Here is a 15,895-nt window from a genome sequence, read left to right as displayed (position 1 = left end):
TTAAACCGAAAACCGAACTGTTAAGGACCAAAATCGATAAGAAATATCGGTTTAGTTATTGGTTAATTTAACGTATTTAAAAACTAAAAATCAATAGACCGAATCAATAATATATAAAAATCGAACCGATCAATACACACCCCTACTATTATGGATCATTTTCAAGCATATGAAAAACGTGACGTTTTCTTGATTGCGATTCTAAATAAGTTGTGTAATTCTTAAGCTTAATTTTTCCTTTAATTTGCCTCACCATTTAATCCAGATAATGGTTTTTTCTTCTACTACTTTATTTATTTATTTATTGTGGTTGGGAAAATAGGAAAGAGCATTCAATTACAAGATGGAAAATTAAATTTTTAGGTGAAACTTCAAGTACCAACTCATCAGGAGTGTAGTTACATTGACCCAGGATGATTTTTGCACAGGCTCACCTATCATTGATAGCCATCGGATCTTTACAAACTTGATCTCATACAAATAGAGTCTCTAAGGCATAAGCAGAGAAAGAATTATTTTGTATAGAACTGATTCAATTAAGATGTTATAGATAATTTTGTCTATTATGCTAGACTTGTAAATTTGTTCAAAACTTGTATAGTTTTTGTCAGAATCTTAATTTTGCTAAGCAACTACTGAAACAATGGGTCGAGCTTAAGCTCTCCTTAGCTTTATAATTTTATTCATCAATATAGAGGTGTCACCACCATATGGTGATAAATATTAAAAATTAAAAAAACCCCAGGATGGATGTATATATAATATATACATCAGCAATACATAATTAATTGATTATACATCATATATATTTGGTTATACATTATATTTATATAATACTCCATTTGGTTTATATGAGATGAACGCTTTCTATTTAACATGGTGATTAAGAAATCAATAATAGATTGATCAAATTTACTATTTTGTCCTTTGTTCATATTAATTAGCCTCTGGAAAAAAATTAGATCTTTAAAATTTGTTTAAACTTCCAAAAGTCATATAATTGTAGGGGTAAAACGAGAAAATTTAATTAATTCTATTTTGATTTAGTAAGTGATCAAGTAATACGAGACAAATATTTTCAGTAAGATGTACATATAACATGAAACGGAGGGATTATTGATATAATATATAATTGTTTATAAAATATACACTTATCAATTAGTATTACACATAAGAAATTAATTATAGACACTAATATAATTAAATCTGCTCTTCATAGACAAACTTGGAATTTGCAACCCCAGGTAAGATCAGTTCAGGATCATGGGATCCTTTTCTATCAGATAGGAAGAATTATAGCACAAAATGTACTTCATAGATTCTATATATATTTATATGAAGAATAAATCATGTAACGAAAGAGCATTAAATACAATTTGTTGCTTGAACTAAAGCAATACATAAAACATTTGATGACCAAGTTAGAAATAAACATGAAACTAGCTAGTATAGTATCTAATACAGTAGCTCCGCCTTCGATAATATATATACACTCATAACATATATTCACATATCGGGCAGAGGGGTTGAAGCTTCTTTGTTGAAAAATTGTACTATATATGCAGGTAAATAGGGTAAAAATGATTTATTTTATCTTTTTTGCATATAATATATATAAGTAATTGTTAAATTTCCTTGGCATAATTTTTTTAAAAAAAAAATTTCTGGCTCCGCCACTATAAATACTCAACATGTTGACATCGCTTAAAAAGTATTAAAATAAACATGCATCAATTTACAATCGAAAATAGACGTCTTAAAAGAACTCCACAATCCAAGATGACCCAAACTCCCATACTGACAGAGTTGTAATACTAATAAATTACCTACATAAAATCCTGCGTACACCACTGAATACATACAGAAAAAGTAGCATTAATGTTATTCAAACTTGGTCTGGCAGGGTAGCATGCTTATTTTTTGTAACCTTGTTGGCCATGCTATCTTTATATTCTCCATAGAAATAGGAAGCAAAACCCCAAAGACACATAGCCAAAGCCATCCACTTGTCAGAATTGAAGTTTTCAGGCAAGAAAATGACAGCAAATATTTGTTCTATTGGAATTAGAAGTGCATTTACTATCCCAAACAATAGTGCTGAGGAGCAGAAAATCATCCCAAGACTTCCAATCATCATAGTTTGTAGAGATATTGCTGTTAATGCTAATATCATATAGTACTTTTTTTGCCCTAATCCAAATTCTTCAGCTTCTCTAGTGATGGTCTACATATTGTTAAAAAGATTCCTTACACTGTCAGGTTATTCAAAGAATATTTATAGCTCGGCAGACATTCTTAAGATATGAGATTTGTAATCTTGCATGCAAATAAAATAGCAGGTTACTTGCTATAACATGTGAAGAGGATCTGATGTGTTGTGTGCATATGATTTATATGGACGACGTATATATCTTAAACTCTTAAAGAAAAAGTACTTTCTCGATGTTAATTTAAGCGTTGTAGTTTGACTATGCATGAAGTTTTAGAAAAACTAAAAAGAAATCTTTTAATTTTGTGGTCTTAAATTGGAGATGCATGCATATATGTAATATATCAAAAATTTCCTTTGAATCTTATAATTTTAAAAAAAGTCATGTAAAATATTGGAATTAATTAAAGAATTACTAAATATAGAGAAGAAGATAATTTTGTATAAACGGACTAAAAAGAAAGATAAATTGCTCATGCTTGAACATATCCCCTTTATTATCTTTGAAAATAATTACTTAAAATTTCTTTTTCACTCTGTAAATAAAAAAAGTTCATGTCATTGACACTGCTTAGTTATCTTTTGAAAAGGAAGCTTTTTTTTCTTTCCACACAAAAAGAAGAAGTTTTTTTTAAGTGATCACTCTTATAAAGAGAAAGAAAGTTCATGTCATTGTTAACTCTAATTCTTTCTTTCTTCTTTTTTCCTTTTAGAAATCTTCATTTCTTTGGTAAGTTCCGTCATCATGGTCGATTCAAACTATAACATAAAGCAGAACGAAGCAATTATATTACTTTATATAGTGTTTTCACGACTTTTATGAATTTAAATTCTTTTAACTACTTTAAAAATTGTAATATAATGTTTCCTTTGCTAGACTATTTAATTTCTCATATAAGATAAATAACATGTTATTGTAGATTAAATTACACTTGTAATGTAAAATCTATGCATACTTCTAATTTACTTGTTTATATACGTAAAATGCTAAAATAAAATGGACATCGTACGTTACTATGACTATCTACATGCCTAAAAGTAATTTTTTTCTAACTGCTTAAACTTTAAAAAGAGACGGTTACCTGAAAATCTTTGTTGATAATCATTGCGACGATACAAAACAAAGCTGAGAACATTGATATAAGAAATTGCATTTGCATGACAAGATCAAACGTGACAACAACTCCAGCTTTAACATGACTATACTCAACTCCTGCATTTATAAATCCATGAAGAGCCGCACCAACAAGTGTCATCACAAACCCTAACATGTATCGTCAATTCGATTCACCTATCGGACGATCTCTATTCATGTGTAACCCTAATATAATCGACCCTAATATCATCAACACCACCGCGTTCACGAAATAATCTGTGAACTTATGTTTCACCATGAAATACGCGAAAATCGCGGTGAATGCTAGGGACGTTGAACCAAGGAGAGAAGAAATCGAAATGGGGAGATAAGACATGCCAAAGTTGTAGAGGTAGCTACAAATACCAAGAAGTATGCCTAAAATAGCACTAAATATTGCTAATTTAGGTGTGACAAAAACTCTAATATTATTATTATTAGTAGTAAATTTTTTTCTTTTTTTTATATAAGAAATTGAAATTGGTAAAATCAAGATTGGGAATCCTGCTGTTAGCAAAAAAGATTGCAACCATTTTCTTTTTCCACCATGTAAGAAGTAAATTCTTACAAGCATTGCACCTGATATTTGGCCAATTGAAAAGAAGATAGAATATATGAGGATAAGAAGTGACTTAATTGACATGAAATTTTTGAGTTTCTTAGGCTTATCATAGTTGCCCTCTTGCTCTATTTCCATGTCCATATATATATTTTTCTTGTGATGTGTTTGAGAGGTATTTGTGGGGGTGTATGTATTTAATTATAGCAGTAGCACTAGGTAGAGCTAGTTGCAAGAAATGAGACTCTCATTTGATGAAGTTATTGAATGTGATACATATAAGCCAAAGAGGAAAGCTACCACTCCATCTGTTTAAAAAAGAAAAACACTTTTTTAGTCTGTTTAAAAAAAAATGATTTACTTTCTTTTTTTAGCAACATTTTAATTTCAATTTTTCATGTGACATGTTTAAGATCACAAGATTAAAGGGTTTTGACATAACTTTAATTTAGGACCACAACATTGAAATTTTTTCTTTATTTTCTTAGTCAAGTCAAAATAAACCATTTTTTAAAAAGGGAACTTTCTCTGTCCTATGCCCTCATCACTAACCATGGTCGTTTGGTTGGGAAAAAGTCATCTTGGAGTTAGCTATCCTGGGATAATTTATCCCACCATGTATATGAAATAACTTATCCCATCACTATGATATAAATGGTGGGATAAGTTATCACAAACATTGCAACCAAATAAGATACAAAAACTTTATCCCATCACTATTTATTTCTATCCCTCACACATCTTTGCATTTCTTGATCGGTCGCTCAAGAGACTGACGTTCGTTCTCTTCCTCAGGAGTATTAATTTGACTTTATATAAGGTGCATTTGACCTTTTGAGGGAAACTTATTCGAAGAAAATGATTTAAACAAGGAAGTTAGGGCTAGCCGAAACCTCCTTAAATCCTTATATTATTTTTCTTTTCTCTATTTTATTTATTTGTAATTGTGTCCTAGTTAATCCACAATATTTCCACAACAAACTTTATATGTATTACTTACTTAAACTAACAGACATATACTTATCAAATTACATAAGTGATTATTTCTCATAAAAAGGTACATTAATAATAATAATAATATAATTCTTTATGCGATAAGTATGTCTGTATGGGTGTGTTTGGTATGAAAATGTTTTCCAATTTTCTCATGTTTGGTTGGGTTAAATGTTTTGGAAAATGTTTTCCAAATCAACTCATTTTCCTCAAATTTAAGGAAAATAACTTCCCTTCAAAACTTAAGGAAAACATTTTCCAAACTCTCTTCCAACTTCCAATTAAAAAAAAAATGTTGAAAAAATCAATTTATTTTGTCCCTACACTCAAACCAACCCCCACCCCCCCAAAAAAATAAAAAATTTAAGTTTGTTTTTAAATTCAATATTTTACCCCACCCTCACTCTACTCCCACACCCTACCACCACCCCTCCCAAAAATATATTAAAAGTTGTTTTTAAAAGATATTTCTAATTTCAATTTTTTATTTTTTACCCCCTACCCTCGCCCCCCCCAGCCCTTATCAGCCCCCACCCCCTTCCAAAAGAAAAAAATTTAAGTTTGTTTTTAAAATATATTATTTCATTTTTTCACCCCTAACCTCGACCCCACCCCACCCCCTACCAGCCCCACCCACCTCCCAAAAAAAAATTTTAAGTTTTATTTTTAAAAAATATTTTCGACTTCAAAATTTCATTTTTTCACCCCTACCCTTGTCTCTTCATCTATAACAACACATTTTGTCATCTTTGCTGCCAACTCCACGTCTAGTGCTGCATTTGCTGCTCGTGCCACTGCAGTGGCGAGCTCCACTTCTATTCTCCTTTCTCTGGTTTCTTGGATCTCTTGTCTGAGCCGCTGTAGTTTCATCCTCAAATCCTCCTCAGTTAGCTCTATGTCGATACTCTTGCCTTTTTCCATCTTAGCTGCAATTTTACCTTTCATGAGATGATAGAGTAGTAGCTTAGGATTTGGTAGTAGGATTTTATTTCTGACTGAGAAACTTAAGACTCATGGAATTTTGGTCGGATATTTTGGTGGTGATTCGTATTTAGCATTGTAGAGATTTTCAGAAATTTTTGAAAAGGAGTGGGCTAAAGATGTCCTCATTCAAAGCAACGTACCACATAAACAGTTAAAGCACACAAGTAAAAAGACAAATATCGCGTCCTAAACATGCATGTGACCCTTTTGTGCCAAGGATAGGCCTAGCGAATTGAAGGATGTATATGTCTTTTTAAGCCAATTAATTATCCCCAAAATATTTCATTAATAATATTCAAAAATGTTGGACAAACATAAAATTGGGGAAAAGAGTTCGAAAAATAAATTACAAAACAAAGTACAAATAAAGCAATCCCACGCAGGGGATGATAACAAACTTCAAGCTTCTCCTGATCCTTCACCAAGTCTGGCCCTCTTGGCGATGCTGACCTCTTCCCACATAGTATATCTATTCGTCCATAGGTGATCTCTTGCCAACCGAGCCCCTTCTTGATGTCTGAACCTCTCAACCGACTGAATCTGTTGCTCCATGCTATCATCTAATTCTGACATACATTGCCTGGATTTTTGTAACTCTTGCTTCAACTGAGCTATGACTTTAGCGTCTTCTGAGTGTCGACGTTGATACTCCAGCTCATTCCTATCAAACTTCTCTTGGAGTTTATGAAGTCGGATTTGATGCTTGGCTCCAACATCTGCAATAATATGGGGAACGTTTGGACCGGGTTCGATAGTTCCGGTGAGACTCTTCTTTAACCATTCTTTGTAATCCTTAGAGCATTCCGGACGAAACCTATTTGGCACCGGCTCGCCCAATACCCTTCGAGTCTTCCATAATTGAAGCATCTTTTTAGTAAAAGCGACTTCGCCATTTTCATGATCCGTCACAAATCTTGTCATGTCTTCTATCTGAGGAAGCTCTTGTTTCCCTCATAGCTGTCTAAGTACTCGAGAAGGAGCATATGGCCGAGTTCCTCTCAACCCAGCAAATATCAAGTAGGGGGCCTTTCCACTTCGGATCACAATTTGTTTTGTTACTATCAAACATTGGATAGACCACTGCACATTTTCCTCTCTCAAACCCTGAAGTCTCGGGTACCAAAACTCTTGGCCTCCAGTCCTATTGAAATGATTACGTTGCACCCACCAATCGTGACTTTCGAGCCTGTTCGGTCTTTCCAAGGGATCTGATTCTGTTGGATCATGAGCTTTGATCAAGTGTCGCATCATCCACCATTGAAGTATCAGGTTACACCCTTGAAAGAAACGTGTGCCATTTTTACATCTATCCAACGCCCTGTAAATGTCAGCAAGGATCATAAGAGCCAAATTGTAGTACTTTCTTACAGGCCCATAGCTTACTCCATTAAAAATAGCATGAGTAACCATTACTACACTTGGATGGATGGTGTAGTTTGGTCCTTGGGGAAACACCATTGTCCCAAGTAGACATATCGCAAAAGTGAGAGGGCGTGTTTCTTTCCATTTTTCTTCTGAAACGAACTCATCTTTAAACTTCTCATAAGCTCTTGCGCGTCCAAATCGATAATACAACTTCCGAAGTGGAATATTTGACCCGGGCAGCCTGTCCATCCATTCAGCTTTGACGAGTGACAATTTTTCTTTGATTTCGGCAAAATCTCATACTTTTGGAAAGAGAAGATCAGTATCGGGTTGGTGCTTCCTCTTGTTGCACATGCCAACACTCTCGTAACTGGCAAGAACTTCATCTATAGTTGGAGTCAACTCTACTTCCCCAAATCGAAATACCATGTTGTCGCTGTCCCAAAATTTCACCATCGTTCCAATCAAGTCGGGGTAAGCCACCATTTCCATTAATGACGGGAGATGGCCTATATGTCTTTGAACTTTCTTTTTATCTTCCTTGTTCATGAATTTCCACCAAACTTGGAGGTAAGGATCAGGAATAGTCACCATTCGGGTTCTCAACGGCTCAAACGTCGGATTCATCCTACAAGAAAAACAAACAAAGGTAATTAAACCCCCACCCCCACCTGATAATTGATTTGTTTAAAAATGACATATACATCCTTCAATTAAAACATATAAGTATGATTGTCTTTTTATTGGCAAATGGGCCAAATAGACACAAGGAGAGCTTCTAATAGGCCCAACACGCCTTGGGTGTTGGGTCGACCTAGTTCAAAATGCGCTAAAAATTGGGATTTGGTTTCGCTCTACGCTAGTTGACTAAGAGTGGCTTTGAAAGATAGGGAACCCAAGTGGACAACTTAGGCTGGAATTCACGACAACCATTGGACGCATGACGTACCAATAAATTGCCGATCCTTCCGAAAAAGGGTTGAGTATAAAAAGTTCGGCTGCGATTATGCAGAAACCGTCCTTAATATACTATAATATAATAGGAAGATGCCATGAAATGCAATGACAGTTATATTAATTTAAACATGTTGAGAGCAGATAAACAATTTAGCAATTAATACAATTAGTCAAACAAGTCAAATCTTATGGTTAGAACTTAATTAAATCCCCAGCGGAGTCGCCATTTCTGTTTTATTTAAAAATACATGTAAAGGGAAAATGACTGAGTTTTTGAAAAAAACCGATTAAACTTATGGTTTAAGCAAATCGAATTCTCAAAAGAACAGAGTCGCCACTTAATTTTTTTTTATAGTAAAAATCAAGAAAAAAACTATAAGGTTTTCAAAAGATTTAAACAGATAAAATCAATTGAAAAATGAAAGGGTTCGAAGTTCAATATACATTCCGAGAAGGTGTTAGGCCCTCGAAATGCCCGCTAACTTGCGGTTGACCGGCAATTTGACTTAAAATGATTTGACTAATTTTGAGAAATTTAACATAGGAATATTTAAATAAATTATAATATTTAATTAATTCAAGAAAAATAATTAGATAAACGACACATTCTCTTTTTAGAGAAAAAGATTTCAATAATGACACATTTGGCTTGTGATACAAGTGATTAGAATTTTAATAAAAAAAACTAGATTAAAATTTTATTTTTTATTTTAAAAAATAATAATTTTAACCAATTTGATAAATTAAAGCATGAGACCATTTTAAATCAATTGGTAAAAAAAGAACACACACAATTTTTATTTTTTGGTTCATTTGAGAAAAGTGTTAACTTAAAACCATTTAAATAAGCAAGATGATTAAAGGAAGAGGCATTCAAAACATATCTTTTAAAGAACAAAAAAAAAATAATAATTAAGATAAAATATAGCCAATATATTTGATTAGTAAGATAAATGAATACAAAACAAATAAAAGAGTGTATTAAAAAGTAAGCCAATACAAAGAAAATGACTTATCGTTTGGGGAATTTAATTAGGTTAGTTAATAATTTAAAAGTTAGAGTCAACACACAATAAACAATAAATAATCATAATTGAATAATTAAAGAGTAGGGAGAAATTGAATTTGGGCCCTTCTTGGGCCAAATTCGCTGCTGATTTTAGGCTTAGGCTCAATCCCGTTTTTGTATACACTGGTTGTATATCAGTGTATATCGTATGAACCCAGCCCATTTTGTTTGTATATAAGACTGCATACCGAATGTATACAACTTAATTCAACTTCCAGAACACCTGTTTCAATTTTTGGACTTGTATATCGCTGTTTTTTTCCGTGTATACTTGTGTATACAGCTGTATAGGTCATGTATACAGTCCGTTTTTTACTTCTCCAAGACCTGTACATCAGTCCCTGCTTGCTGGGGGGCCGACTCGATGGAGAAAAAGTAAATAAATTAAGCCTCTACGACTCATCTCGAGGATGCAAGAGAGAAGGAGTCCACCACGGGCTCGGGGAAAGGTTCACACAACAAAAGAAAGAAAAACAAAATTAGCATTCGAAGATAAGGAAGCAAATGAGACATAACTTAGTTGAAAATTAAAATCAACTTAATTATCTCAAGACCAAAAGGGGACCACTGCCAAGGTCTACTGTTAGAACTTCTAAGAATACAAAAGATGAGCTACTGAATATTAATCAACAGACATTTGGCCCCTTAATAGTGACAAACTCAACAAGAAAAAAAAACCATTGAAGTTTAAGGTAAAAAATAAGGCTAAACAAGGAAGTAATCAAAACTAGTATGATCAACAAAATCCTAATACTAAATTGTGGAGAGTCCAAGCTTGGAGAGAACCAAGAATACATACGTATGAAAGAAAATAATCTTAGTAAAGCAAGCAAACATAGGTGTAGCAAAGGCAGATGGCATTACAATGGACAAGTGACAACTTAAAGTGTAAAGGGGGCATGCCAGACAACAATCTGATCAGTGAGAAAGACCACATGGTATAGTCTTAAGTATTCTATAAAGCTCGCAATTGGAACTAGATTACAAATGGTAAGCGATTTCGACTAAAATTTAAGCAAAATAGAGACATAAACTTAATTCAAACATGACCTGCAGGAGAGTAAGAACGTCATGGTTCCCAAAAATGGATAAAAACCAACTCCTACAGCCCATCAAACAATAGCTAAGACAATATACAACTTCATACTCAAAGATTTTTATTTATTTTTATTTTTTAGCTCTGCCCTCATTTCAAAAGGAAAACAAAGAACATTAACAGTAACAAAGTGAATAAACCCGGATGTTTAAGACAACGAAAACAAAGGGATACTAGTTCAAACATCAAGACAAATAAACGAGAAACAAGCGATGAAACAAATTCGAAACAAAGAAACACCGACTACAAAAACAGCAAAAAGAAAACTTTGAATCAGCACTAAGAGTAGGCACTAAAGTCGCTTAATAAAAACACCCACAGCTCGGTAGCGAATAACAGAGAACAAACACAGCTAGTAGCGTCATGTCTTAATGGAAAGGAGGGATATTATAAAGGGGGAAATGTTACCTTTTCCTGGGCAGCAACTAGGACATTAACGAACCGACCACGAAAAAGCTTCCACCACCACACGAGGCTCCGGCGAGATTGGAATGGATAGAACACAACAAACGGGAAGTTTCAAGAACTTTTCACTCAAGTGGATTTCTTCCTCCAAACTCTAGCTAATTTTAATACTTACTCTAACTATTATTTTTATTTTTTAACACCAAATTTTTCAACTCCCAAAAAAAAAATCTCCCTCTTACAAATGAATGATCCCAGAATATATAGCCGAAACTCGGGTTCAAAATAATGGGGGAAAAGGGATGAAAATTCAAGTGAGAATGAGGGTAGACTCGGAATTCTCCTCCTCAATCCTCAATTCAAAAAATTTCAAGAACCAAAGAGCTGCTCGTTTGTACCAAAAATCAACCAAAATCCCCCAAAATTCGGATGAAAAGATCGAGGTGGGCGGCTGTTGCAGAGAAAGCTGTGGGAGTTGTTGGATATTGACGTGTGAGGTAGAAGAAAAATGCACACTGCTGCTGTTTGGTTCACGTGAGCTGCTGGATTCGCGTGGAAGAAAGAGATGCAGCGCGTACAGGGCTTGCTGGACTCGGGTCACACTTTGAGGGCTGCGATAGTGGACTGTTTCTCACATTTTTTTGGGTTCTACTCGTTGTATTGAGGAAGAAGAACGAGAGTACAGGGGTGCTGGGTCGGTTTGGTATGTTGTTGCTGTATGTATTGTAATGTTGTTAGAATTGGGCTGATTTGGAAAGGAAATGGGAGTGGGCTGGGAATTAGTGGGAAAAAGGGAAATTGGAAAGCTGAAAGTAATGGGCCTGTTTTAAATAGGCCCAAGTTGGGTCTGAAAAATGGGTTTAAAGTGAGGCTAAAAGGGTTGGATCTTGGAGTTTAAGAAATAGCCAAATTGAGTTAGAGTAACAAATTCGGCTAAAATCTAAGTAAGACGAATTAATATAAATCAATCAATGAGCTTCTTAATGTTAACAAAAATAAAATAATTAACTTAATTATAAACTAATCGACTCAAAAATATAAACTATCAATTAAACTAATTAACCAAATATTTAAATAAAACTAAAAACATTTTTTTTTTTGTGACAATTTTCGAACATCCGTAAAATGTACTAATTATATATAAATATATATATTATCTTAAATAAATAAATAATAATAATACAAATACAAAATGACAAAATTACTTGAAAAATGCTCGGATTTTTTCTTAAAGTCAAATATTTTAAATCATTTGAAATTTAAGAAGCTCGATGATTAATATAGTCCAAAATTGGGTGTCAACAGTCGGTATTTTTTATATTTATTTGAGAAAATAATACCGACATCAAGAGGTCGGTTTTTATTGTAATTCATTAAAAATTCCGACCTCCTGAGGTCGGAATTTTTTCTCAATTAAATATTTCATAATACCGACTTCCGAATGTCGGTAAAAATTAAATAGTATGTAATTAAAATACCGACCTCATGAGGTCGGTATTTTTATTTCGACTATTAATTAAAGCGACATCCGGAGGTCGGTATTTTTATTTCATCTAATTACTTTTAAAAGCGACATCCGGAGGTCGGTTTGCGATTTGCGGGTAAACCAAATTCCGACCTCAAGAAGTCGGAATTTTTCCCAGAAAATGAATTACAATAAAAACCGACCTCTTGATGTCGGTATTATTTTCTATTTTGATTTAATTTTATTTAAATCGTTTTCCGGAGGACCATTTTGTGTTCTTAAAATTTAATGTGATACATATATATATATATATATATATATATATATATATATATATATATATATATATGTTTAATTAATAAAATCAACCTCAAGAGGTGAGTTTATATTAAAATAAATAAATATATATATATATATATATATATACATAGATGTATGTATATGTATGTATACATATACATATATTATATGTTGATGTGTAGTTTAATTATATATGTTTAATTAATAAAATCAACCTCAAGAGGTGAGTTTATATTAAAATAATTATATATATATAATTATATATATATACACTAGATATAGGACCCCGTGCCAGCACGGGGCCCAATATATATTTTTTATTTATTTTAATTTATGTTATATTATGGAATTTGAGAAGTTATTGAAATTTTTATATGATTTTAATAATATTTTAAATTGTTAGCTATTGTGATTTGTAGTACTTTTTTTTAACATAATTTTGAAAATAATAGTTATTACTCTCTTTGTTCTAATTTATGTGGCACATGCAGAATTTTAAATATTAACCCTTTTTATATGTCTCTTTAATATATTAAGTTGTTAATTATTGTATTTTATAGTACATTTTGAACTTAATTTTTAAATAATATATGTTATTTCCCATGTCCCAATTTATGTGGCATTAATTGATAGATTTGTTGGAGTCGAGCGAATTTTTTTTGTTAATTATTGTAATTTATAGTTTCTTTTTTATCAATTTCAAACAATATATGTTGTTAATTGATAGATTTTTTGGAGTCGACTATTTTTTTTTTTTAATTATTGTAATTTATAGTATCTTTTTCGTCAATTTCAAACGATATATGTTTATCAGATAATCCATTTTATGTGGTACCAATAGAATTTAGAGAGTCAATTAAATTTTTTATATAACTTTGAAATATTTAAGCCGTTAATTATTGTAATGTAAGTATTACTTATATTATTTTTAAATATATTTAAATATTATATGTTACCTTTTTTATCCTAATTTATATGGCATTGATAGAATTTAAGTGTCAAATAATTGTTAATTATTGTAATATAATATGTAGGACTTTTTATGTAGTTTTTACTATTTTTAAGCATATTAAGTATAGTATTACTTATATTATTTTTAAATATATTTAAATATTATATGTTGCCTTTTTTATCGTTATTTATATAGCATTGATAGAATTTAAAGTGTCAATTAATTGTTAATTATTGTAATATAATATGTAGTACTTTTTATGTAGTTTTTACTATTTTTAAGCATACTAAATTGTTAATTATTTATATATACTACTTTATTTTTTATTTTAAAAATATGTAATCAAGGAAAAATGGTGACACATGATAATTAAAATAAAGAAAAATACAATTATTGGTCAGCCGCCATGAGAAAGGTGGTGGGGCCCACTTTAATTAATTAAAGAGTAGTAGATTTGATGGATATATGTGTCATTATGGAGATGTTGGATGGTTTTTTTGTCTAAAGAAGAAAAGGTACAATTATAAAGCATTGACATACAAAAGTTTTAAGGAGCAAAAGCTAGTAAATACCAAAAATACCCCCATTTAATTCAGCCAATTTATTCATTTGTAGCTTTTTGTTGGGGTCCAGTTCAACCCTTTTTTTTTCTTTTTTTTTGCCACGTGTCGACGGAAAAGAGGATCTTTATTCACTCTTCTTATATAGTAATATATATATATATATATATATAAAATTTAACTACACATCAACAGAAGTTTAATTTAATAAATTTACATATATATATAGATGTATATATTTACATATATATATATTTACATATATATATATACATCTATATATATATGTAAATTTATTAAATTACATATATATATATATACATAGATGTATATATATGTATGTATACATATACATATATTATATGTTGATGTGTAGTTAAATTATATATGTTTAATTAATAAAATTAACCTCAAGAGGTGAGTTTATATTAAAATAATTATATATATATATAACAATATTTTCTTTTTTCTCAATAGGTTTTGTGTAAAATAAAAAACAAAAAAATTATAATATCGACTTCTGTATGTCGGTAAAATTAAAGACTAAAAATAAATTAATATAAAATACCGACCTCATGAGGTCGGTATTTTTTATATTTAATTGAGAAAATAATACCGACATCAAGAGGTCGGTTTTTATTGTAATTCATAAAAAATTCCGACCTCAGGAGGTCGGAATTTTTTCTCAATTAAATATTTTATAATTCCGACTTCCGAATGTCGGTAGTATGTAATTAAAATACCGACCTCATGAGGTCGGTATTTTTATTTCTTCAAATTACTATTAATTAAAGTGACATCCGGAGGTCGGTATTTTTATTTCATATAATTACTATTAATTAAAGTGACATCCGGAGGTCGGTATTTTTATTTCATATAATTACTATTAATTAAAGCGACATCCGGAGGTCGATATTTTTATTTCATCTAATTACTTTTAAAAGCGACATCCGGAGGTCGGTTTGCGGTTTCCGGGTAAACCAAATTCCGACCTCATGAGGTCGGTATTTTTATTTCTTCAAATTACTATTAATTAAAGTGACATCCGGAGGTCGGTATTTTTATTTCATATAATTACTATTAATTAAAGTGACATCCGGAGGTCGGTATTTTTATTTCATATAATTACTATTAATTAAAGCGACATCCGAAGGTCGGTATTTTTATTTCATCTAATTACTTTTAAAAGCGACATCCGGAGGTCGGTTTGCGGTTTCCGGGTAAACCAAATTCCGACCTCCTGAGGTTAGAATTTTTAATGAATTACAATAAAAACCGACCTCTTGATGTCGGTATTATTTTCTCTTTTGATTTAATTTTTTTTAAATCGTTTTCCGGAGGACTATTTTGTGTTCTTAAAATTTAATGTGATTATATATATATATATATATATATATATATATATATATATATATATATATATATATATGTTTAATTAATAAAATCAACCTCAAGAGGTGAGTTTATATTAAAATAATTATGTATATATATATGTATGTGTGTGTGTGTATATATATATATAATTTCACGACACATCAACAGAAGTTTAATTTAATAAATTTACATATATATATATATATATAGATGTATATATATAAATACATATATAGATGTATACATATACATATATATGTATACATCTATATATATGTAAATTTATTAAATTACATATATATATGTATATATATGTATGTATATGTATGTATACATATACATATATTATATGTTCATGTGTAGTTAAATTATATATGTTTAATTAATAAAATCAACCTCAAGAGGTGAGTTTATATTAAAATAATTATATATATATATAAAATTTAACTACACATCAACATAAGTTTAATTT

At 31.0% G+C, this 15,895-nt stretch overlaps 1 protein-coding gene and 1 pseudogene across 1 annotated transcript in view; both read right to left on the bottom strand.

Annotated features, from left to right (window-relative positions):
* LOC125820192 (phosphopantothenate--cysteine ligase 2-like) overlaps positions 1–15,895 on the bottom strand; it is a 429,006-nt gene that overhangs the window by 26,960 nt on the left and 386,151 nt on the right. The gene's annotated exons all lie outside the window — the stretch shown is intronic.
* Positions 1,886–4,047, bottom strand: LOC125820181 (purine permease 3-like; annotated as a pseudogene).

This window comes from Solanum verrucosum, unplaced genomic scaffold, assembly GCF_900185275.1.
Source record: "Solanum verrucosum unplaced genomic scaffold, falcon-dt-bn FXZP01000229.1, whole genome shotgun sequence".
Lineage (NCBI taxonomy): Eukaryota > Viridiplantae > Streptophyta > Magnoliopsida > Solanales > Solanaceae > Solanum > Solanum verrucosum.
The sequence above is the reverse complement of the archived record's forward strand: the minus strand, read 5'-3'. Positions and strand labels throughout refer to the sequence as shown.